Source organism: Heloderma suspectum, chromosome 3, assembly GCF_057233095.1.
Source record: "Heloderma suspectum isolate Gila_16-S chromosome 3, 16-S_ref, whole genome shotgun sequence".
Lineage (NCBI taxonomy): Eukaryota > Metazoa > Chordata > Lepidosauria > Squamata > Helodermatidae > Heloderma > Heloderma suspectum.
The window spans coordinates 48,713,458-48,739,130 of NC_139460.1; the positions used below are offsets into that span (position 1 = coordinate 48,713,458).

At 44.1% G+C, this 25,673-nt stretch overlaps 2 long non-coding RNA genes across 5 annotated transcripts in view; one reads left to right on the forward strand and one right to left on the reverse strand.

Moving 5' to 3' along the window:
- The window catches only part of LOC146349635 (uncharacterized), a 43,284-nt gene extending 21,312 nt beyond the window's left edge, over nt 1–21,972 (forward strand). For 2 of the 3 annotated variants that reach the window (XR_014789043.1, XR_014789042.1), the window contains exon 3: nt 778–5,415. This is a non-coding gene — a long non-coding RNA (uncharacterized LOC146349635). Of the gene's footprint in view, nt 1–777; nt 5,416–12,044; nt 12,539–19,703 lie in introns of those variants that run through there. The other variant, XR_014789041.1, reaches the window with a different exon arrangement.
- Nucleotides 4,236–25,673, reverse strand: LOC146349636 (uncharacterized). 2 transcript variants are annotated; one of them, XR_014789040.1, is made up of 3 exons: nt 25,487–25,673; nt 17,268–17,436; nt 4,236–5,511 (listed from the first exon to the last, which is right to left on the reverse strand). It is a non-coding gene; the product is annotated as an uncharacterized LOC146349636 (long non-coding RNA). The 2 variants fall into 2 exon arrangements; XR_014789039.1 differs by lacking the exon at nt 25,487–25,673 and adding an exon at nt 20,889–21,085.

Below are 25,673 nucleotides of genomic sequence, written 5' to 3' on the forward strand. Positions count from 1 at the left end.
GTGGGTAGAAATAACCGTCGTTTTAAGGAACCTGACAAGCTGTGATGGCAAAGCATGCATTTTCTCTAAATGCTTATTTGAGGTGAGTAAAACTATTCCTGCCACATTGGTGAAGTCTTATTCCACGTGCATTTATCAACACATGCTCTGCATGGCTCCAAAATTATACTGCTAAGCCACATCCATGGATTCAGTATGGCCAGATAAATGTCCTTTCTCTGAAAGTCTCCATCTTATTTTCTGATTCTGCTTTTAAAAACTATTTGAATCACTGAGTACACATGTTGGTCAGGACAGCATTATATATTTAATATTGTGCCTCTACTGCCTGCATGAGTGGTCTTATAAGAAGGGAATCAAATTCCCTGGAGCCCATCATTTCTCTCAAGGGCTCTGCCAGGGAATATTGAGTCCCATGTCTTATAACTCCCCAAATTCTTGTTTTCTGCTACTCATGGACAAGTTCCCTAGGAAAAGTAGTAACATTTCAAGTGAAAAATAGAAAAGAAAAATGTGGCATGAGCAGAAAGTAGCTATGGAATGGTATACTGTTCTGTCTCACTCATGGCAAGAAGAGTTTTCCAGGGTAGAGACTACAGAATCTTATAAATATGCTCACAGTCCATATTGACAGTCTCCATTTCCACTGGTTCATTGTTGGTTAATAGTACCCACTGAGTACAGTGAGATGAATTCTGCTTGTTGGCTTGGCAGTCTTTATACAGTGGCTTGGCACTCTCGGCTGTTGACTACTATGGATCTTCACTTCTCTTTCAGAAGTTTCCAGAGAGAACGAAGGAGGGGGAAGCTTTGCCCTGCAGTCAACTCCAAAAGCAAGCACTCCCTGAAAAAATAAACAACGGAAAAAGTGTATCTTGTTTCATGTTTGAAACATAGCTTTGATTCTGCTGGGATGTTGCAAAGTACCATGGCAATAAAGAAGGTTGCCTTAATTTAGTACAGATACATTTTTAAGCCACAGAAATTGTAATACTGACAAGTTCTAAATAACGTTTGCTGTCAGCATCTCTTCCTTTCAGCTGAGTGCTGTTGGGGTTTCAAAGGGTACTGATAGCCTTTAATGTGACTTTGTTCAACTTTGAGAATCTGTATTGGTCCTTCCTAAATCAGTCCATCCTAAAGGAAATCAACCCTGAGTGCTCATTGGAAGGACAGATAATGAAGGTGAAGCTCCAATATTTTGGCCACCTAATGCGAAGAGAAAACTCCCTGGAAAAGACCCTGATGCTGGGAAAGACTGAAGGCAAAAGGAGAAGGGGACGGCAGAGGATGAGATGGCTAGATAGCATCACCGATGCAATGAATATGAACTTGAGCACGCTCCGGGAGAGAGCGCAGGACAGGAAGGCCTGGCGTGCTATGGTCCATGGGGTCACGAAGAGTCGGACACGACTGAACGACTGAACAACAACAACAATTGGTCCTTCTCATTTAAGATAATTTCTGGCTTACAACTAATTTATCACTGAGAATTCATATCGGCTTTCTTTGTCCTTAGTCACCCCCCCGCCACTGTCTCACTGTCAACAGAAGTGGTCCCAAAAGCTTTGCCTTGAGGCGCTTGTTCATGGTTATACTACTCAGGGCTCTTTCACATGGAGCTTTTATCTTGCTATTGAGATTGCTCACTCATGAAAGTTTTGGGGTCCTTTTCATGATGTTGTCAACCTCCAGAGAACATCCAGAGGTATTTCCTGGTTATTCCATCTCAAAAAGATCCAGAACTAATGAACTATCTTTTTAACTTGGAATGTTACTTGATTAAAACAGCCACTAGATGGCATTGTTTCATTGAGTTCTATGGAACCTTGAAAATTAATAGCTTCCCCTCTCAGCAATCATGTGGTTGCTGTCTGGGAGCCTGTGATAAATACGGAAAGGCTCCACAATGGGAGGACTGTGGGGGGTTTCTTTAGTGTAAAGGCAGCCATAGTGAACCAATATCAGTAATTTTACTGATATGTGATTATTTCAGTAGTGCGGACATTCTACAAGCAGGTACAATCAACACACTGAGGGAGAATAGGGATTGTAGCGGCAGTGGGCTGACCCTACCATTTGACAGAGTGGCCCTGCCTCAGGTGGTGGATGCTGGGGGTGGGGAGTGGCAATGAGGAGCTGTAGGACAGAGCTGGTGTGTGCCATGTGCCCCCTAAGCTAGCCTGCTGCTCTCAGGCACAGTGGAGGATGCTGTCCAATTGAGATGGGAGGCCCATTCCGGCTATCTCCAACCAGCTTGTTTCTCTTACCTGAACAGGTATGTCTGTGACTCACCTGACCAAGGGGGGATCTTCATGGCAGAGACACGCATTGGAGTATTATCCAGATTTTCATGGAATCAGCTTTGCTCCATCAGGGACAGGGTTTTCAGGGTGACACAATGCTTGAAAGGAACATACTTCCGGGTGGTGTGGGGGGAGTAGAACTGAACATCATCAAACTGGCAGGGGATGCACAACCAATGAGAGAAACTTGTTCCCCCCTTCCCTTCCAGGCTCCCCCTTGCTACTACATTATTATGAATGGAGAGCAACTAATTTTCCCCATTTGTGCAGATTTCCCTGAAGAACCCCAAATCCCCAGTTCTTGAGTGCAGCATCTGAAGGGTCCCCCTGCGAGCTTCCCCCCATCCCAATTTCACCACATTTCAGCAATCTTCTGTGGAGTGATTGCTCCTACACCATTTTTCCCCATGTGCACACTTTTGCCTTGAGAAACTAAAATCCCCAATTCATGAGTGCAGCATCTGAAGTGCCTGCCCCCACAAGAAACTCAGCCCTTCAATTTTGCCCCTGTTGGGAGCACCCTTGCCGCCTTCTGAAATCCTCAAGTAGCCAGAATCAACACGCAGACGATAGGGCTCTTTTCCAAGGCTTTATTCCTATTCAACCTAATGATGCTTACAGGTGCTAATTGCCTGAGTCTAATGAGGGAAACTTAAGAGAGCTGCCTATCCGGGGTTTCTAGCATTAGGGAATCAGTTGGTCTCCGTTTGGAGGGAAAAGGTGGGAAGCCTCTGAACTTAAGGGCTAGGAGGCGAAAGTCCACCCCTTTCCCGTGGGGCATCGGGGCGCAGCTGTTGACATTGCACCAAGCGGGCTGAGTGCCTCCTCTCGGTGACCTCCATCTCCCGCTTGTCCTTGCGTGGCACCTCGCATCCCGAAGCTCCAGTTGTCCCCCCCCCCTGCCTGTGAGGGTCACTACCACTCTCAGGAATGTGAGCAGGGAGGGGCTCTCCCTCCAGCAGCGCCTCTGAACAGCATGCGAGTTCCACTCCCACGGTTTCTATCCCTTCCTCAGAATCACAACTGCTTTGAAGCTGTATGGGCTCCAATCCAACCCTGACAGCCCCATTCCAGCACTCTGCCACGGAGTTATTGCTTCCACCACCACCCTTTCTCCTTCTCCCTGCTTGCAATTAGAAGCTCCCATAAACCCAAAAGATCGTTACTGCAGTAAAGTGGGGAAGGGACTTTACATAACAACAGAGAAACAACTTGAAACTACAGAACAGCAAAGAAGCACAGCATTGTAATAGCAATTTAAGAGAGCATTGGAGAAGCGAAAGAGCGCTTTAGGCAGAGTTACTAAAGTTAGCCTTTAACACTTTCACTGCAGGGGAGAGAGATTTATTTCTTACTTCTGAGTAAACATGCACTGAAAGGGGGATATGTTAAAGATTAAAAGTGGGCAACCTAAGGTGAATGAGTATCCCCACTACTGTGGTGATGTGAGGGGTCGATGCTACGCTCCTAGGGATTTTCTCAATGGGAAAAACGACTTCCATTTGGGAAACAAGAGGGAATGGGGCATCCCCCCCCCGCTTGACCATGTCACTCTCAGGTCACAGAGGCACGCCCAGGGTTTAATGTGTGTGTGGGGGGGGGACATGGCACACTGTGGTAAAACTGGCAGGGAGCTGCTTTTAGTTAAAGAGTCAGAGTAAAAGGAGTTTCAGAAAATGCGGTTTTTCAAGCGGCTGGTTGGCAGTGGATTGGTGACGATGTCATATGTTGCAAAAGAATTCAGACTGCTCTAACTTCGCGCTAAATTGCTCGTGAAGACAGCCCCCAAGAGAGAAAACAGTGGCTGTATGGACAGACCCCAGTCAGCAACAGATGTATGAATCCCGGAGGAGTGTTCTGGGCTTCAAGAAGTAATTGATATGGGCTGTGGTCCCTGAAACACCCCTCAAGCTAAATAACACAAAGTGGTACCACAAAACATGTATTTATTGCTCAAACAGAATGAAAGAATGCCAAAACTTTGCAATGATAAAACAAGCAAAACACATTACTAGATATAATGCAATTAGGATGATTACAAGCATAATAGAAATAGCGGCTAGCATATTCCTTAGTAAAATTAAAGTCCTATTCCTCTTAACCAACAAAGCAGTCATCATTAAGATCTTATGGTTATTTATCTTGCAAGCATGGTTGGCAGAGCTTAGGTATTCATGTTTGGTAGGCTTCTCGTTCTCCCAGGATCTCTTTCAAACAGATCAAACCCTTGCTTTTTATAAGCCCTATGATGATGACCTCATCCTAAGTTTTCAGAGGGGAGGATAAAAACATTTTAATAAATAAACTGAAATATATTCTAAAACAATCCTAAACACACACATACTAAGTTTCCAGTGTTTAAACAGGATGCATGGTAAGGGCTCCTGCAACTACCCAGGTTCAAGAATGAATATCACAAGGTATCATAAAATTTGAGGCTTTTACAAGATGTAGCAACAAAAACTGGACCAGAGATCAGATTCTGTTCATTCCAAAGTCTAAGGTGGTCTAGTGCTTCAGTACAGGTTGTTTTACAACGATAAGGGCTGCTTGCAAAATGGGGATGGATTCCAAATATAGCACACGCAAAATCACAGTACATTTTTGGACTCGGATAATTCTTGTTTCTAGCTAGCTTGCTACCATGCCATACATGTTTGTAGAAAATAACCATGGAGTTTATTACAGCATAATATCGGAAACACATTAAAAGGACTCCTTCACAAAAGACAGCAGAGGATACAGGTCACAGAGCTTGCCCTGAGTATCAGGTCACATGCTGAAGGGCACTTTTGTAACTACAGAAAACTGCTGCGGCTAGACAGAAAACAAACTGTATGTCTCTGAGTTCAAGTCTTCAAAACACACACAACAACAACAGCAACCCAACAGTCCCATATAAAGAACCTTATAAAAACAAACAAGACCCATTTTGGTTTTGAAGTCAAACGGGAACAAATTCTTCTTTAGCACTGCACTTCACCTCTTGCCAATAGCAACAAAATGAAAATGAAATGAGCCTTAAAAAAAAATCATCTCAGACTGGAGCGGGCTATGATCCCTCTGGCCATGGGATTAAATAGATGTGTCCATCTGACACTTCCTGCTCCAGGTGTTTGAAAAGTAGACCATGAAAATCTGAAAATAGTCTGTGCATTCCAATCCAGTTTGCTTTGAAAAACAGAGAAGAAACAACCCACTGTAGCTGGAAAAAGAAGGGGAGAGAGAAGAGAATGTCAAAACACAGGCGAATGAGTTTGTTTATAAAGGGGTAGATATAATTGTCTCTTGTCAAAACCCCTAAGGCAAGGCTGGCCTGTTCCTCATGAGCTGAAGGCCTCAGTTCAGGTGGCAAATTTTTGGTCCAGTTTTAGGGTTCTAGCCTCAAGCAATGGCAGGGGTTGGGCACCTCCAAAATGGGGCTAGGCATATATATTGAGTTGGCGCCATCTTGGAGTCACTTCCCTGCCATTGCCAGATTAGGCAGTGACTGAGGGGAGGGGCCGTGGTAGCGGAGGGGCCATGGCTCAGTGATAGAGCACATGTTTTGCATGTAGAAGGTCCCTGGTTCAATCCCTGGCAACTTCAGATAGCTGGAAAAATTCCTGCCTGAGACCCTGAAGAGCCACTGCCAGTCAGTGTCTACAGTGCTGGGCTAGATGGACCAATAGCCTGACTCAGTATATGGCAACTTCCTGTGTTCCTAACCAAGTCCAAGAAACTGGAAATGAAGGACTGAGGTGTAGTGACAGAGCCTTTTCAAAATAGGCAATGGAAAGGCCAGCACTGGATTGCATCTAACATAACATCAGGGCACAGCCAAATAGTCGCTATCTGGATTCTCAAGTGGGCACTGTACAGCTTACTCATAGCATGGGATGTCTTTGTGAAAGGCTGGGGGCACCATTTCTCAGGACTGTTTGTAGCAATCATATACTTCTTTTTTTAAGGGTCATGAATGGTTTAATTGTTCTCAGTTAACATATCAAGAGAAAAGAGAGAGCACAAGAAGAGGGCAATGATATTGTTTTCTCCTAAGCTGTATGTCCTAAGATGGACACCTTGTCTGAGTTCTGGTCCAAGTGACTGCACTGGTCCCTCCTAGATTCACAGCCCCACATTCATTGTATTCAAGCACAGTGAATGAACTGTGCACCTCTCCTTTAAATACAATCCAACCTTCATCCTCCTTCTCTTCTCTTGGACAAGTGGAAGCCCTCCTGCAGGCCAGTGTTTTCAGAGCTCTTCCAGGGAGCTGCATATATAACTCTGTTAATAAGCTGGTTATGGAGCCTGAACCAGTAGTCAAGGTTCAACAGACCAACAGGATAAAATGGGCAACAATTTAGCTCCCAGATGCCCTCACTGTGGGTAGTTGGACTTAATAGTATTTTTGATGTCTTGAAATTCTGTGTTTCCCTTATCTTGTGTCTCCAACATCTACAAAATTGTAAAGGTCACAAGGGATTGTTGTGCCAAGAATAAAACAAAATGCTGTGGCTGAAGTGCACGTTGTAGAAACATGCTGTACGGATCATTAATTATATTTCCCAAGGAGCAAACAAAGGAGTTATTTTTCTTGCTTGCTTCTGCAGTCATATGTAGAGCTGACATACTGTAGAGAAGATTGAGGACCAAACTGCTGTGCTAATGATGTTGTTGTAGCAAAATAACCCTGCTATAAAGTAATTAATTGAACTACAACTATGTATGTTGGTTTTTTTTTCTTCTTGAAGGGGAAAAAAATGAGTGAGGCTAGAGGAGCAGCCAGGAAAAACAATAGAGCAGCCAACTCAGCATATAAAATTCACTATTAGGTTATTTTAAGTGAGGTGATATCAGAATTTAATAGAGAAACAGATTAGCAAAGCCTGACGCATATTGCTATGCAACTATGCCCACAAGCTTGTTAAAAATGAATGTGCTGAAAGATATCATGCAAACAATTTTCAGCACACCCCCCCCCCCCCCCGTTTCATGGATCCTATTAAATTCAGGCACATTAGCACAATGTTCTCAGCTGAACAGATTTATTTATTTATTTATTTATTTTCAAAATTTCTATACTGCCTTTCAATAGACATTCCCAAGGTGGTTTGCATAAATGGAAAATAGGCAATTGCAAAAGCAATTAAATACAGATAATAAAAAGAAAAACAATCAAAAAACACAAAGACTAAAAGACAGCAAGATCTTTAAAATAAAAAAAGTATCAGTAAGGCTAAGGTTAAGTCTAAAGAGGGGGCTGAGTTCAGCACCTTGGATAGCTCCTTTGGAGTTCTGGCTGGCTCATCCTAAAACCCAGAAAAGAGTCACAGCCGCACTGAAACCAGACCCACCACCTTCACTGTTTGAAATCTTTTTGCTGAAATCTCTGACCACTTGGAGTGTGCTACACTTCTGAACCAACACCAGGTCATTCTGGAGTGAGGGAATCTACAGTGTAGGTGTGGACACAGTCTAGGAAATCTGACCACTTTGATTTGATTTCATTTTGGAGTTGAGATTCCTGGGATCGTTCAATACTACACAGGACTTTGATTTGGTTTTTTTTAAAACTTTCAAATTCACACCCTTATTCATATAAATACACCCGTATCTATAGTTCTCTGTAAATGATCAGCGTGATTATCATGGTGTCAGGAGTGCCCTGGTGGCCTCTTTCAGTACACACCAATAGCTAACTCAAGAAACAGACAAAAGGATTCATTTCAAGGCTTTAATCCTTTTACAACTTAATGACTCTTTCAGATGCTAATCACCAGCGACTAAGCAAGGAACAGCAGAGTAGCCTATGCTCCAGGTTAGGCAGTTGGTCCTCATTTGAAGGAGAATCACAGGAAGACCCTGAACTTATGGGCTAGGGAGAGATCCTCCCTCTTTCCCTTGGGTCCTCAGGACACGACCGTTGCTTGCGCACCAAACGAGTGCTACGCCTCCTTTCCGCACCCTCCAGCTGTCGTCGCTCCTGGCATCGGCATCGAGCGTCCAGCAAGCCCCCCTCCGGCGCTCTCTCGCTACCAGGGTCACTATCTATCCCAGGAATGCTGGCAGGAGGAATCACTGCCAGCTGCTGTGCCTGTGAGAGATGAGCGAGTTCCTCTCCCACGGATTGCTGTTCCTCCTCAGAATCAGAACTGCTCTGGGGCTCTATTGACTCAGTTTCCACCCTGACACATGGCTATCAAATTATGAAAAACTAGTTTGAAGAAGACCAGGGTAGCCACAGGAGATCTGCACTAGGGATGTCAGAGAATTCCGCGACGGATCTTGGTGAGGCCGAATGCAAGTGCCCCCCGAAATCCATCGCGGAACGAAGCCCCCACCTCCCCCAACCCACGAAAGTTGGACGGGATGAAGCCCCCGCCCCCCCAAGCCACGAAAGTCGTGCGAAACGGAGCATTTACCTGCTCCTGTTGGCGCCGACTTGCGAATGGCGGCCGCCCTGCGGCCGCCATTTGCTTCTTCTTCACGGCCATGATAGGCTACGTAAATACATACATAGCCTATCACGGCTAACGCAGGGACGCCTTTTGCGTCCCTGCGGAGGCTGTGATAGGCTACGTAAGTATTTACGTAGCCTATCACGGCAGGCTTAAAAAAAAAAACCGCTTATGCAAATGGTGGCAGCTACGGCGGCCGCCATTTGCGTTCTGTATTTTTCGCCGTTTTAGCCTACGTAAATATTTACCTAGGCTATTACGGCAAAAAAAAGGGGAATGCAAATGGCGCCCACTATGTCATTTGCGTTCCCCTTTATTTCGCCGTAATAGCTTACGTAAATATTTATGTAGGCTAAAACAGCGAAAAATACAGAACGCAAATGGCGGCCGCCGTAGCCGCCGCCATTTGCGTATGCGTTTTTTTTTTAAAGCCTGCTGTGATAGGCTACGTAAATACTTACATAGCCTATCACAGCTCACTACAGGGACGCAAGTGGCGGTGGCTATGGCCACCGCCATTTGCATCCCTGCTGCCCAGTAGCTGGATGTCCGGCCGCGGGCAGAGCTGGCCGGCGGCTCCGCGGAATCGCCGTGGAGCAGAGCCGGCCGGGCAGGATTCCGGGGGGAGCGACCGGAGCACCTCCCCCCCGTCGAGGATTCTGGGGGGAGGGATGGAGCGCCTCCCCCCCCGCCGCAATTGAATCCGCGAAACGGTAAGTGACTTTCGTACATCCCTAATCTGCACGCATGGGAATGTATAAAAGGGATTTTCCATGGTCTGCAGTTAAAATCTTTAGGAGAGGGCTTTTGAGGATGCCATTACCTGTAGAGGCCCGTTTGTTAGGCACAAGTGAAAGGGCTATGGAAATGTATAGCTAAAATATATAGTTTCAATGTTGTAATTGTTTTAAATGTCCTTGTTTTTATTGTTTCAAGGTTTTATTATTTTATAATGTTGTACACCACCTTGATGGCTTTTTAGCAGATAGAGTGGAATATAAATGTTAATAGACAAATAAAATGAAATAACAATGACCTTTTGTGGTATAATGGATCCTGCTGTTAACAAGAGATAAGCAACATCAAAAAGTGTCTCCAACAATTGCTGGATCTGGACGCATGCTCTCCCAGCTTCCAGTAGTTTAATTAAATACTAATGCTGTAGCTGGGATTTTTTTAAAAACAGAGTTAGAAAAACTTTTGAAGGAAAGAATTGTGGGCACAGATAGGATGTGACTTGCACAAAAACCCATTTCTCACTGTTCTCTCTGTAATAACATCAGTCACTTCTTGTCCAGTCATCTCCAGTGGCTCGTAGGAGCAGCTGACCTAAATTAGCCTTAAAAGCGAAGCACCTTCACAGTTGGGCAGCCACACATGAGGCGCTGGAACATAATGTGGCTTTGGTCAATTCCTTTCAAAATTGGCCTAATTGCATAAGGTCAGAGAAATAAAAAAGAGCTTGACTACTGTGTGTTTTACACTCTGTATTAAGTAGGACGGCGGCTCTGTTTACCTGAGCTGTTGACGTTAAATTCTGTTCAGTTTGTTGTTGTGCCCCCCCCCCCCCGGTGTGTTTTCTTTTGTCATATAAACTGCTGGAACAGTTTTAATGACCTGTGGTGACTGGTTTTACTTGCAGTCTGTGCCATATCAATGTTTTCTCCATTGTTTTATGTTTTTATTCTACGACTGTTCTGGACCGTGTCTATCCAGACAGCAAAACTCATGTCCAATCCACACTTTCATATAAATCAGTCTTCAACTTTATTGATAACATAACTTGAACAGCAAACAACTCATACATGCAGAGGATCAATACTTTAACTGTAGAAGGAAGATGGTTGGAAGGTTGAAGCAGGTTGAGATTAAAAAAATGGCCTGGATGAGGTGAAAAGACAGTGCAAAGCCAGATTTTGCAGGCTGCAACTCGAAACAACAGCAAAAAACAGCAGCACCAGAGGGAGGCTTTACTTCTAAATGCAAAGACTAAGGGGCAATATAGCAAATAATACAATGTCCAGTTGTGGCAGAATGCTGTTTTAATTTTGTTTTAAGAATATATTGTGAACTGTCTTCCGTTCTTGCTGGCAGAAAGGTGGCACACAAATGCCTTAATAAAAACAATTATTTTTGCAATATGCATGATCCTGTTGCAGATTTGCAACACTTTGAAAATGCGAGATATGCATCTATACAATATAACTTCCCATTGCCTTTTCCATTATGACTAACAGTACTATCTGCAATGAATTCATCCCTTACCCTCCAGCATTTCACAGATGACAATAGGGGCATGCTGTTCATAACATTCCTGTTCTCCAATGAAAACTATGGTGCCTGAACCTCGCCCAGTTACACATGTCTTAAGGTTTGGTAATTTCTGCTGTTTGTTGTATGTATTAATTCACTCAGCATTAGCCTGTCCTGCACTGTTTTAAAAAATGTGTTATGTGATAAATAGAAAGATGCATTAACAGCTAGGCCTATAACCAGAGCTTTATTGAATATGGAAGTAAAAGCCCCCATGAGCCTGGGAGCTGTCCCCTTGTGAACAGTTTCCCCCCAGTGAGTCTGTTCTTAATTTCAGTTCCACTAATCATGTTACAGAAACCAAGAAGGTGATTGCCCATTCGGTTAATTGTCATGCTATACAACATAAACCTGACCAGGGTGCATGACATGATGCCTTAATGTTCATGCATTAATATGTATGCGCTGACTAGGAATGCTTGAGGATTTTGTTTGGCCTGCATTTCAAAGCAAACCAACCTGATTGACGCTTCCTGGATTAATGTGCAAATTGAAGGCAGTATCATTCAGATTTCGCACTTCTTTAAATTTTGTGATGCAGTTTCTGGCTCGAAAAAGTACCAAAATACAAATAAAAATCCATATTTTAGGATTAGATGTATTTAGAAATGTGTACTTTGAGAGCAAATTTGTTTAGAGAGGCATGTTTTGTGAGCAAATATGTCCAGATACGTGTATTTGATTAATACACGTATCGCCCATCTAGAGAAAATGCAGGATGGCCAGAGCATGGAGGCAAGGATTGCCTCCATGCTCTGGCCTGCCTGCTTTGGATACCCAGCAGACTTCGGAGGCTGCTGACCACCTCCATAGGATTGCTCCCTTAGTTAATATAAAAACTGTCTACGGTCTACCTGTTTTCCACCTACCAAGGAACCTAGGTGTTTTTCCTAAGGATGGAGATGGTTCTGAGTAACACAGCTGGATTTCATATTTTTAAAAATGCAGGTTCAACCATTGCTTTTTTGTTTCTCCATCTCAGCAGCCCTTGGGAAAGTTCTAGCTGCAACCTGATCTCACCGCCTGATAGAGTCTAAGTTGAATGTCTGCAGCCTCTTCTCACATTCATCTTCATACGTAACTAAATGCAGACTCCTTGGCTTCAACACCAGCCTTCCCACCACCACCATCCTTTTGTTGTTGTTCCTTTGTTTACCATCTTGCCAGATGAAGGGTTCTGGGGAACTCAAGAACTTGCACACTGTTTTGTGATCATAAGTTGGCCTAACAAAGATATTATCTTAATACGGACTTTGGATTTTTTTTTCTTATGGCACACATCGTTACATTTACCTTTTTTGGTTGGTTGTTTCCCTTTCCATTTGCAATGGTGAGGATAAAGGGAGAGAAGGAAAAGGAGTAGCCAAAGATGCTTGCAAATATAAGGGGTGAAGTTAACCTCGCCCTTGGATTGTCTTTTCGCACCATTTCCCTTTCTGTTGTGAAGGAAGTGAACAACGTTTGAGGACACCAAGGGTGAGTAAGTGTCTGGATGTGGTGGCAATAAATAGCAGCTTGTGTTTAACGGGAAGTGGATAAAGTCCCATTGCTATGGCCTTGCGAAGAAAAATATCCCGAATTGACTTTACTAGACAGTTTCGTTATCATTATTACTCACAAAACTGTCATATAACACACAACTGCTTGCAACTGAGACCACATAGCAGTGAGCGAAGAGACAGGAAAATGTTACATCTGTTCAGGGGGATGCTATAGGGAGAGATGAGGTTGGAGATCTCTGAATCTGCATGTTTGGCAGATTTGTGAGGATACTGCATTGGATTCCCCTTAGAAGTGGTTTTGGCTAGCTTGGAGGCTTGCCCTCCACTCATTCCATCCCCTTCAGATTCCTTGGGAGGGTGTTTTTGGAGCTCTGTTCACTGCTTTTCTCTTTGTTGTGTATGGTTTTCTGCCAGCTTGGTTGAACTTTGCAAGCTGTTGTGGTCTCTGCTTTACACCATCATTATTGTTCCTCCATATATCCTGCTTAAATGAGACTGGTTCCTTTTGGGACTGAACTATGCTCTCAACCACTATAAACACTTGATCTCACCAGGCAGCACATGTTTTAGAGTCTGGGAGGAGGACGGGGCTGGGAAAGATAGGAATCAAAACAAGTGCTAGGGATGGACAGGTAGGAAACTCTTGGCTTGAGGGCTGAGTGCTGTAGTACCTTCCATGTACCTTCACTAGCTACTGTATGCTTATTTGTGCCTGTGGGAAGGAATGCACTAGTATCTGGAGAAATAACTAATTCTTAAATGATTAATATTAAGGCATTTTAAAACTCTGACACTTCTGATTATTTAAGAACGGTTTGGGTTCTTACACATTTACCTTGATTCTGGATAGTGAATGAGCAAAAAAAGAAATAGCGGAGTGAGCCATAGCTATATATGGAAGCCTGCACTTAAGGGTTTCACTCCTGCTACAACTGACTGGGGAGGAGTGGTGGCTGATCTCAAAACAGGATGATGTGGACTGGGCCAGTCCTATGCTGCTCCCAAATGTGTTGAGTCCTGTTTTGAAGTGCAAATGAAGGCATTCTGAATGCAAAATATGATGCACAAAGCTCCCGACATTTTGCAGTGCAAAATGTGCAAAAGAGGAGCAGCATGCAAGCCCACCGTTTGCCAAGCTTATTCATAATGTCCTAATTTCCAGAATCACTGCTAAACCATGGATGGTGCATATCGGGGTGGGGGATGGGAGTGGGAACTGTTCCTACTTCATGAAACCATTTTCTTACCCACAATGTATAGCACACACCATGCTCACACAGCACCAAGACTGGAAATCTCTCTGGGAATCATAAACATCCCCAGAATCCTCTTCTAATTTACATCCAGTAATGCCGCAAGTGAAAAGCTTTGTGTTCTTTACTGAACCATAATTACAGAAAGCAGGCTCCGCTCGTGCATTGGTAACATAGAGCACAATTCTATTGGGATAGGTGGCTGCCTGCCTTCCAATGCAGGGCAACAGCAGCACGGAGGGGATTGTCCCCTCCATGCTTCAGCTAGACAGTGCAATACAAACACTGATTTTTGCCCATGGGCCTCTGACCCTGCACTCTATCTGTGATACCACACTGACTTGATGACATCAGCCTTTCCCAACTTGATGCCCTCCAGATGTTTTGGACTACAGTTTCCAGCATTCCTGACCACTGGCCATGCTAAAATGTAAAATGTATAAACACCTAGATTACATCATTTTTAGCTTGGGTGGGTGGCTCTCACCTTCCAGAGGCAACTCCAGCTATTTCCTAGCCATTCTGGGCCGTTTACCTGTATTTCCTTATCAACAGGTGTGGTTGGTTGGCATGCTTGACCACTGACTATTAAGGAGCTTTAAATAGTCTTTCTGGTTCCTTAATCCTCTCTTGTCCATATCCAGGCTCCTTCACAGCAATTGGATAGCTGTGAAACCCTGAAAGCAGATTCACTATTTTGTGACATTTTGTTTGGTGTTAGCAGTGGTATCAATCAATTGGAATTTTTCTTATGGACCAACACAGCTTCCTTTTCTTATTGTGTCATCCAAGACTTCTAAGCACTAATGTCACATTAGTGTTAACATTTTCCTTTTGAGGTTTAAATTCCTTAGCTATCAGTGGTGTTTTGAAAAAGAGTGGCTTTTGAAATATTAATGTCTCACATGAGGGCTGAGTCTCTCTTGAGCTTAGCTAAGGGGGGAAAACAACAAATCCCTTCTATATTCTAGGATTTGTTTCAAATCAGCAGTATATAAATATTGCAAATAAATAAACAAACAAACAGCTTGTAATTTGAATTGGGAAAACTCTGCTTGTTTCAGGTTAAGAGGTCTGTTTAATGCCTGATGCCTTTTATACAAACAAGAAACAAAAAATTCCCCTCACATACACAAGAGCAAAAAAAAGCATTTATCCAGTCATACATCTCTTTTCAAAGATGAATTAAAAAAAAAACCTTTTGTACTAGTAAAGCCATTTCTTGCCAGTGTAAAAGACCTAGGAGAGAAGCACAGAAATGGAAATGCTCATAGAAAGGAGAATTATTAAGTTACAATCTTGCCACAGGATATTAGGAGCTTTCCTGGTTCTGCCCTGAAATTACTGCTTTTCTTTCAAACAGAAGGTTTTCATTATCACTTTTAAAAAAGTACAAGTACAGAAAAAATAACAGTATCAAAAATGAAATGTGTAATTAATAATAATTAACAAATATAGATAGATAGATAGATAGATAGATAGATAGATAGTCCTGGCATGTTTGTGTTTGGCAGAAAAGCTAGAAATACTGGGAGGGGGATTGGTGGAGGGGGGAAGACGAAAGGTATTACAACTTTTTTGAAGATTTCGCTTCCTTTTCTGCTTCACAAGTATGTATGTACCTCTTGATGTTAAATCATAGCAAGACTGCTAAGGGCAACTTTGTCTTCTGAGTTCACCTTATGTGTATTAGTGGTGTCAGTGGAGGCTGGTGGCTCCAATGTCAGTGGGGTTGTGAATCCGCTCCGGTTTCAGTCAGAACTCTAAACAAGCTATCCAAGGTGCTCTGCTCTGCACCTTGGATAGCTCATTTAGAGTTCTGACTGAAACCCAGAGCAGATTCAGTGCCCCACTGACATCAGAGCCACCATCAGAGCCCCACTGACATCAGAGCCCTATGAGGAGAGACTGAAAGAACTGGGCATGTTTAGCCTGGAGAAGAGAAGACTGAGGGGAGATAGGATAGCGCTCTTCAAGTACTTGAAAGGTTGTCACTGAGAGGAAGGCCAGGATCTCTTCTTGATCATCCCAGAGTGCAGGACACGGAATAATGGGCTCAAGTGACAGGAAGCCAGATTCCGGCTGAACATCAGGAAAAACTTCCTGACTGTAAGAGCAATACGACAATGGATCCAATTACCTGGGGAGATGGTGGGCTCTCCCACACTGGAGGCCTTCAAGATGAGGCTGGACAGCCATTTGTCAGGGATGCTCTAACTTGGATTCCTGCATTGAGCAGGGGGTTGGACTCGATGGCCTTGTAGGCCCCTTCCAACCCTACTACTCTATGATTCTATGAAACTCAACTGAGTGGTGTCCTACTAAAATAACAATATTATGACTGTAGTCCTACACACCTGCATCTGGGAATAAGTCCCATTCAACATATGGGGATGTATTTCTCAGTAAATATGCATAAGATTGCCCTGCACAAGAGCAGCCAGTTAGATGCCTATGGAATCACAATTAGGGGAGGCGGAGCCTGAACATCAGATAGGTGCATCTGACAGAGTAAAATGGAGATGATAGTCTGAGCTCCTCCATACAGAAATGGGGCACACACTTCACCAAGTACACTTGGTGTTCTACCGAAAAGGTCTGTTCCATGTCTCTTGAGAAAACTACAGTTCTGTCTACAAGCCAGGGAGGGGTGCAGAACTTCAGGTCCAGGGTCCCAATCCTGCCCTCCAGCGTTCCCCAGAAGGTCACACCCCTTTCACCCAACCACTGATCATTCAGTGGTTTCCCAGCTTTTATGCAGTTTTTCCTTCATTCTGATTCTGAAAGGTTTAATTGCCTCTCCTCATGCTTAGTTACTAGCAGAAAGTGCTCTAAGCTTAAATATGCAGGTGTCTTGGTTTTTCAGTCCTGCCCTTTTTGCCTTTGGCCCTGCCCACCACTAGAATGTGGCCCCTGAGAGTGTCTGAAATGGAATTTGGCTCTCCAGCTAAAACTGGTTCTGCACCCCTGCTGTAAGCCTTCAACAATAAGGAAGCCCTCCTAGTTCTCGGCAATGTAAATTTGCCTTCGTTCAGTTTCTTCCCACTAACCTTTGGCTCAACCTATAAAAAAATTCCTCTACCTTCTTAGATTTAGACCGCATCTCTCACTTACTTGTCAAAGAGCCAAACTAAGCATATTTAATTCTTTTCATCTCTCCTCATAAGTCAGTCCTCCAAGTCATTTAATTATTTGTGTAGCTCTTTACAAAATAAGCCAAATCTAGCTCTTTAAATAGTTCTGGCTGTTGTTTTTTTTAGCATCTCCCCAAAGTTCCTGTCAATTTTATCATGTAGTTCGTTCCCTGATATACGATACTAGAGAGTTCCCAAATGTTAAACGCATTTGGCCACTAATGTAAACAGCCTTTGTATATGTCAAATTTATAGACATGTTTTTAAGGTAACAGGCTTATCCATATGATTCCGCAGGATCCTGAACACTACTTACCAGTGGAATTTTTCCTTTGTGCAGTCTTTCGTCAAGTCCTTTAGCAATGACAATAATGGCACATCCAGGGCAATGATTAGCAGAGCAGTAGGTAATGCTGCATGGGCCATGACTGCCGATTTCCTCTTTCAGTAAGAAGGTTCCATCCTCCTCACTCCCTTGTTTTGTGCTGAAAGAAGGGGAAATGTTATCAGTCACTTGGAATTTCCTCTGCTCTCTTCATAACAATGACTGTCTCTGTCATGTAGGAGACTGTAATTTAGCTCTTCAACTGTGAGAAATTTGCCATTAAGCATGATAGGCAATGTCTACATTAAAAGCCCACCATTTTACCCATAATTTGCCTCCAAAACAAGTTGAAAAAACATCTGTCTATAGCTGCATCTTCTTCATATAACTGTATAACAGTACATCCATCTACTCTTGTTCTTCTTCCATCCTTGAACTAATGGGTGCACTATATATACCGGTAGTGTATCCTGTAACGTGTGGGGTGATATCAGGGATGGGGGAGAATTTCATTTGTTCCGCATTTTTAAGGAACCTAAAATCTGCACTTCCCAAACTAATATGCAGAGCAGAACACAGTTTTCCTTTGGACTGCACACTTCTCTGAAATTTGCAAAGTAGTTCTTGGCTCATAATGTACAGTCAGGTCCAGAAATATTGGAACAAGGATAACTGTTTTGGCAGTTGGTCTCTGTACACCACCACATTGAAGTTGAAAGGAAACACACCCAGATGGGAGCGAAGTCAGGACTTTCAGCTGTAATTCAAGGGGTTTGACAAAAGTGGGGCACTACCCATTCAGGAAGGACAGCCAGTGGCATACACACACACACATCGTTGGTGGCTCATAAGTCATGGAACAAACCAACATCATTTCAATCTTAAGGATCGTCTTTAATACCTGGATTAACATCCTTTGCAGTCAGTGACTGCCTGAAGTCTGGAACCCATGGACATGACCAAATGCTGAGTTTCCTCCCTCAAGATGCTTTGCCAGGCCTTTACTGCAGCTGCCTTCAGCTGCTGCTTCTTTGTGGGTCTTTCTGCCGTCAGTCTTATCTTCAGTAAGTGAAAAGCATGCTCTATTGGGTTGAGATCAGGTGACTGACTTAGCCATTGAAGAACATCCCACTTCTTTGCCTTGAGAAACTCTTGGGTAGCTTTTGCTGTATGTTTTGGGTCATTATCCATCTGTAATATGAAGTGGCATCCTATCAGTTTGGCAGTATTCAGCTGAATCTGAGCAGAAAGCATAGCCCTATACACTTCAGAATTCATCCTGCTGCTTTTATCAGCAGTCAGGTCGTCAATAAACACCAGTGACCCGGTTCCATTGGCAGCCATCCATGCCCATGCCATAACACTGCCTCCACCATGTTTGACAGATGATGTGGTATGCTTTGGATCATGAGCTGTTCCTTTCCTTCTCCATACTTTTCTCTTCCCATCATTCTGGAACAAGTTAATCTTGGTTTCATCAGTCCAAAGAATCTTATTCCAGAACTGGGCAGGCTTTTTTAGGTGTTTGCTGGCAAAAGCTAATCTGGCCTGTCTGTTCTTGAGCATTACCAGTGGTTTGCACCTTGTTGTGAAGCCTCTGTATTTACATTCATAAAGCTGTCTCATGACTGTAGATGTTGACAATGACATGCCTACCTCCTCAGGAGCGTTCTTGACCTGGCTAGATGTTGTGGAAGGATTCCTCTTCACCATGAACAGAATTCTGCAGTCATCCACTTTAGTTGTCTTCCATGGTCTTCCAGGCCTTTTGCTGTTGCTGAGCTCGCTAGTTAATTCCTTCTTTTTCAGGATGTTCCAGGCTGTTGTACTGGCCACTCCCACTGTTTTTGCTATCTCTCTGATGGGTTTATTTTGTTTCCTCAGCCTAATGATGGCCTCCTTCACTCGCATGGACACCTCTTTGGGCCTCATGTGGGGAGTTTACAGCTACCAAATGCAAATGTAACACTCAGAACCACCTCCAGGCCTTTTATCTGCTTGATGGGTCATGGGGTACCCAGGAAACAGGCCACACCTGGCCATGCAGCTGCTTGTCAGCCATTCGTTCCATTACTTATGAGCCACCAACGATGGGTTTGTGTGTATGCCACTGGCTGTAATTCCTGAATGGTTAGTGCCCCACTTTTGTCACACCCCTTGAAGTACAGCTGAAAGTCCTGACTTCGCTCCCATCTGGGTGTTTCCTTTCAACTTCAGTGTGGTTGTGTATAGAGGCCAACTGCCAAAACAGTTATCCTTGTTCCAATATTTCTGGCCCTGACTGTAAGTACAAAAATGCATATATTACGGAAATTTGTTTAGAAATATGCATATATTCAAGAAAGTTGCATATAAAATGCATACATTAGGGGAAATCACATACAAAAATACGTGCAAATTTTCATGAAGTTTTTTTAAAATTCACAGACTGATGAGGAAATGGAACAGAATGGTCTTATGATTGAATACATGTGAAACTGATGTGCCAGAAATAGACTGATTCATCCATCCCTAGGTGATAAATGTATTTTTTTTTTCTTTTGCAGTTGTGGTTTTATAATGTGCACAGTGTTTGTCTGTTCCACAGGGATCAAGTTCCCATTCAGTTTCTATGATAGGCAAATAAAGTAAAAAATAATAAATGTGTTGCATTTTCACATGTTACACCTTGAATGCATGCATATACACACGTGTCTGCCGTTTCTGTAACATGTGAAAGTAGCCCTGAGTATTTTCACATGCATACGTGAAGAAGATTCTTTGGGTCACATCAAGATGATTTAAGCTGCCACCTGAACCAATGAATGCTGGGGAGCTTTGTAAATACAATAATGCAATACATAATTAGTAATTAACCAATAGCCATAGCTGCTCGAAGTCTTTCTGGGTTTACCACAAGGCAATGTAGACACTGTGACATATATAAGAACAGTTGGAAGGAACCAGATAGTTGATAGTATGAATTGCCCATTACAAATATACAAGTGATTTGTGCCTTCCCCACAATCCTTGGGGATTTCCCTGCTCACTTTGTATGTCAATTCATACTTCCTCTTGCACTCAGGCAAGTGTTGATGGAAATAAGCCAATTGATACTTACAAGGCTTAACTTGTTTGCGCTCTTTTATTCTGTGGGGGAAAAACTCGATGTCATAGAGACACGACCCCGGTGTCGTGTCTCTATGACACTTCATGCTGAAGTGCTATAAAGCAACCCGATTCTAATATGTGAGCGTGGACTAATATGTCCATTTTGCCCCTGTGATGCTGTTAATTGCCAACGAATTCCAGCTGTGTTTTCATATGCTCTGGTTTTGTAATAAAAGTTCTTTCTTGGGAGGAATCAGCAGTCTTTACTGGTTGACGTTTTTTCTTTTCTTTTCTTTTCTTTTCCCATTTCATACATGAGAAAACGTACAACAGATCTGCAGTATGCTTCACCCTTTGTTGGCCCTCGGTGAAAAGAATATAAATAATTTGTATAAAAATGCCAATTTTTACTGGAGCGTTCCCCAGTCATCTCCACTGAATTGAATGGAAGCAAGAGCTTATCGACAATGTAATAGCATCTAGACATGAAGAATATGGACAAGTTCTCATAAGAGAACTCACCTGAGCACTTGGGCTGTGTTTCCACCAGCGATTTACTCCAACCTGGCTGCACAGTGAGGTCTCTGTGTTTCCATGACATCGTGGCCATTCAGCACCAGCCCCATATCGCTGAACAACTGCTTCTTCTGAGACTGCTTATAGTCCAACTTTTCCAGCTTACTGCGACTCCATTACTGACTTGTTCCCACAGTCGCACTGGTTTTGGTATCATAGCCCTGCCCATGGGGCGTGTAGCCCAGCCTTTGTGGGTGTGTCGCTCTGACCTCAGTGACCCAACCTTTTCCCTCTCTGTTTTCTGGAAGTTACATTGCTATTTTAGAGCAGTATGCAGAGGGAGCAACTTTTAAAATATCATTGAAAATAAGCACTAGAACACAGTCCATGACCCCAGTCAAGGTTTTTTTTCCCCCGCCCATTGCGCTGAATGAAGCTTGCCCTCTCAGTGACCACAGAAATAACAGAGAAGCCCCTCAATTGACAAGGCACATATCAAAGCCCTCAATTCCGTAAATGCATTTAAGCGCAATCTCGAGGCTTTGGTCCATTGCCTTAGGACTTAACTCCTTTACAGCTTCCATATAGAGATCCTGTGCATTAAAATGGGGGCTGGATTCACTCTCTTTCCCACAACAAACCCATTAGTGTCTCCTCAGAATTAACTCCCATTGCAGTGGATGAGGCTGGGATTCCCCCGCAATTGAAATGGCACACATTAAAGCCCAATTCCTTAAATGCATTTAAACAACCGCTCCATATAGCTTAGGGGTGTACGAAACCCCACTTACCTCCGTCTGCTGGGGTCCGCGGGAGGGGGGAGGCCATCCAGTCCGGTGTGCTGGGGTCCGTGGGGGGGAGGCCATCCGTCCCCAACCCCGGAATCCTCCTTGGCCGGCTCCGCTCTGCAGCAAGGCTGCGGAGCCACTGGCCGTGGCTGGCCGCAGCGAAACATCCAGCTGCAGCTGGGCTGCGGCCGCAAATGGCGGCCACTACACCGGCTGCCATTTGCGTCCCTGCCATGCCATGATAGGCTACATAAGTATCTACGTAACCTATCATGGCAAAAGGCAGGGATGCAAATGGCGGCCGCCACACCATTTGCATCTCCGCTTTTTGCCATGATAGGCTACGTAGATACTTACGTAGTCTATCACCGCTTGTCAGGGACGCAAATGGCGGCTGCAGCAGCCTGGCAGCAGCCGGAAGATGACCTGGAGCCGCCGCCAGAGCCGCCACCAGGTAGGTCCGTTCCAGGGGGGTTTCGGGGGGTGGCTGGGGGGTAGTCTGTTCCACCACGGACTCCGGGGGGTCGGATTCTAAAGAATCCAGCCTCACTGGAGTCCGTGGCGGAATTCTCCAACATCCCTAATATAGCTATCCTGTGGGTTACAATGGGGGCTGAATTCCGTCTTTGTCTTTACTCAGAAGTAACTCCTATTGTGCTCAGTGAGGCTTGCTCCTGAAATGCAGGTGCATCTGGACTTTCAGGGGAAAGAAGAAATGGGGGGAGGGAAGCCTCTCTTCACAGCAAAGCTGATTCCTTTTTAAAAATCCCGTACTCCTCCATTAGCTTCTCCTTCCGTTGTCCTGGAAACAGGGCAGAGGAGGCGGGAACACTGATGAGGTGATCAGACCCAACCCAGACTCCACCTAGCCATCAAGAAAATAATTTGATTAGAGCTCAGTGGAAACAGCACAGAGCCCCATGCTACAGCGATGATAAACTGATAAGCCAGGACTTTAAGCATGTGGAAACTGGAAAAGGAGAAGATGCGATTGGGGAAACATCGCAATGAAGTTGCAAACAAAGGGGTTCATCACATGGAGCTTTTATCCTTTTATTAAGGTGGCTCTGTCACGGAAGTTTGTGGGCTCTTTAGATGATGCCATTCCCCTCCAGGGTTCTCCCGCCATTTTCCCCAGCCTATCCTGTGGTTTCCTCAAATGCAAAAAAAAATATTTTTTCCATCCTGCGGAACAGTAGCCCCATGACCTCCATGTGAAATCTCCCATAGCGAAAGGAACTGCTCTGTCCGCCTGCTGTGAGTGTTTGTTTTCAGATGCTGGGGGCGCAGTCAGGATGACAAAGGCATTGAGGATGGGAGCAGGGTTGCAGGGAAGGAGACCCAAGCAGATTTGACAAGCGCGAGGGCAAGAATGCCGATTATGTCTACTGCCTCTGCATTTCTCAGTTGGAGGGAGAAGAGGGTAAAATGCCTCACTGCAATGAAGGGAGACACATCTGACCCCCCACCCCACCAAGCTCAGAAGCAACATCCTCTGTTGTTTCAGAGCACCCTATTAAGTTCAATGGGGCTTACTCCCAAGTACGTGTGCTGAGGGTTGCAGACTTACGGGGTGATCTTATGTCTACTCAGAAGTAAGTCCCATTGATTTCAATGCATCTTAATCCCAAGTAAGTGTGCCTAGGATTGCAAATTTATACCGTGGTATTATCGCTACTCAGAAGTAAGTCAGAGGCTGCGAGAAAACAGTACAGCAGAAGTTAAGCTACGAAAACAAGACTTCCCCCCCTCCTTTACACACATGCCAGGGAGGGAGGAAGGCACTCCCTCAGTTCAAACCACGTGGCTGCCGTGTAAAAAAGCCCTTCCTAATCCCGCAAAAAAACTGAAAGCAGGAAGCTCCAGAAAGGATGTGGGGTTTTGTGGGGGTTTTGCTTAATGTAGAAACACACAAAGTGAAGCCGATAGGGTGGAAACACACCCTTGGTCTCTATGACTAGCTGCTCTGTTTCTTCATGAAATTAGGGTGAAGACAGACATAACATTTTTTAAATAGTGGGACTGGCTTGGAAGTAACCTCAACTTTCCCAGGATGGGCTCTGAATACTGGCTGTGGAAAGTGCTGATTGGTTAGCATCCATGATGTCTGTAGTGGGGGAAGGAACCCAGCCACCCCCAAGTTAAGGCTCACTCACCTTTGTTCCTGATACCTGCTCGATGGGATGAGAGGGAAGAAGGAGCTTCAGCCATCGCGGTCCCAAGAAGCTCTGCACTCACCGGCAGCTACTGCACAGTTTGAGCGGATTAAAGGAACACTGCAGCTGTGTTTGGTGGCTGACTCAGAAGATGGCGCAGAGGGAGCAGACAAACGGTCAGCAGTTTGGGCCCAAGGAGTTAAAAGGACTCTGCAGGAAGAGGTGGCATCCCTTGAGGCACCAGATTATGAGATCTCGGAATGGGTATGTCAAAGGTGGGCCACATGAGGTTCCGTACTGCCAGGGCTGCCTCTGTGGGGGAAGCTTTTCCAGCCAGCTGAGTCTCTCACCACCAAGAAATCCAGACCACAAAATTTAAGCTCTTCAACCTCATCTAAGGAAGTGTTCCTGAAGGCCTTGGCAGACACTGCAGTTTACATTCTCCTGGAGACATGTGAGCCTAATGCTGTTCCCAGTACTTTTGTTGGTGAACTTTGTGTTAATTTGTTCGTAATCTGCCCAGAGAACATTGGTTATTGAAATTGTTTTTAGCTGTTTAAATTGTTTTAAATTGTGCATGTTAAAAAAAAATTAGACTATGTTTTTATAATAATGTTGTATTATGTAATGTTGTATAATAATCTTTGTATTTTTAATGAATTTTTGTGAACTGCCCAGAGAGCGCTATTGAGCAGTATAGAAATGAAATAAAATATTATTATTATTGGGTGGATTAAAATAATACTGAATAACATAAATAAATTAATAACTAGTACTTACCTTATTAAAAGCAGGGGCTTAACCCTGCAAAGGACAGCCAGTGTGGTGTAGTGGTTAGAGTGTTGGACTGGGAGCCAGGTTCTAGTCCCCACTCGGCCATGGAAACTCACTGGGTGACTCAGTCTCTCAGCCCAACCTACCTCACAGGATTGTTGTAAGGATAAAATGGAGAGGAGGAGGAATATGTACACTGCCTTGGTTTCCTTGAGGAAAAAAGGTGGGATAAAAATTCACTAAATAACTCACTAAATAAAACAAATAAAGGGAAGGGCAGTGGTTCTAACCCAGTGGTAGAGCCCATGCTTTGCATGCAGAAGGTGCCAGGTTCAATCCCCACCATCAACAGGTAGGACTGGAAAAACTCCTGTCTGGAACCCTGGAGAGCTGCTTCTGGTCAGTGTCAACAATACCAGGCTAGAGGGACCCATGGTCTGACTCAGGATAAGGCAGCTTCCTATGTTCCTAACCACCCTAGACAGGAACCCCATGCAGCCCCTTTCCCTCAGACAGTTCAGAGCTAGCAATGCATTCTCCCTTTCCTCATGGGATGAATGGGCAAGTCTGGCACAGTTGGCCATCCCCACAGCAATGTCACCAACACACCTCTCCTTGCTGTCCCTGGTCCTGAAGCAGATTTGTAACAATAAATAAAAATATATGTGCCACTTTTTGTTTTTTTTAAAGGTGTACTTACAGATATAGGTAGGTGTACAAGGCCAGATTATGACAGACTGGAAGTCATGAGATTTGTTAGAGTCTACGGAAGTGAGGGAATGTTATTCAATCTGCACTTTTAACCAAACTGACCTAATTCACACTTCCTGAACTAAGAATCTTTCTACATGACACATCTATCAAACGCTCATCATTCCCTACTCACAGTTGTTTACAGGTTCTTTAGATGACGACGTGACCCTCCAGTTTTGCTTCTGTGTCTAAGCAGGGCTTTTGGTGAGTTTTGTTAGAGCAGGGAAAATTTGATACTACATTGTGAAAGCAAAAGAAAGTGTGATTTCCTCTTGTGTCTTTGTGCTATGCAATAGTGCTCTTATATATCTAGCTCATGT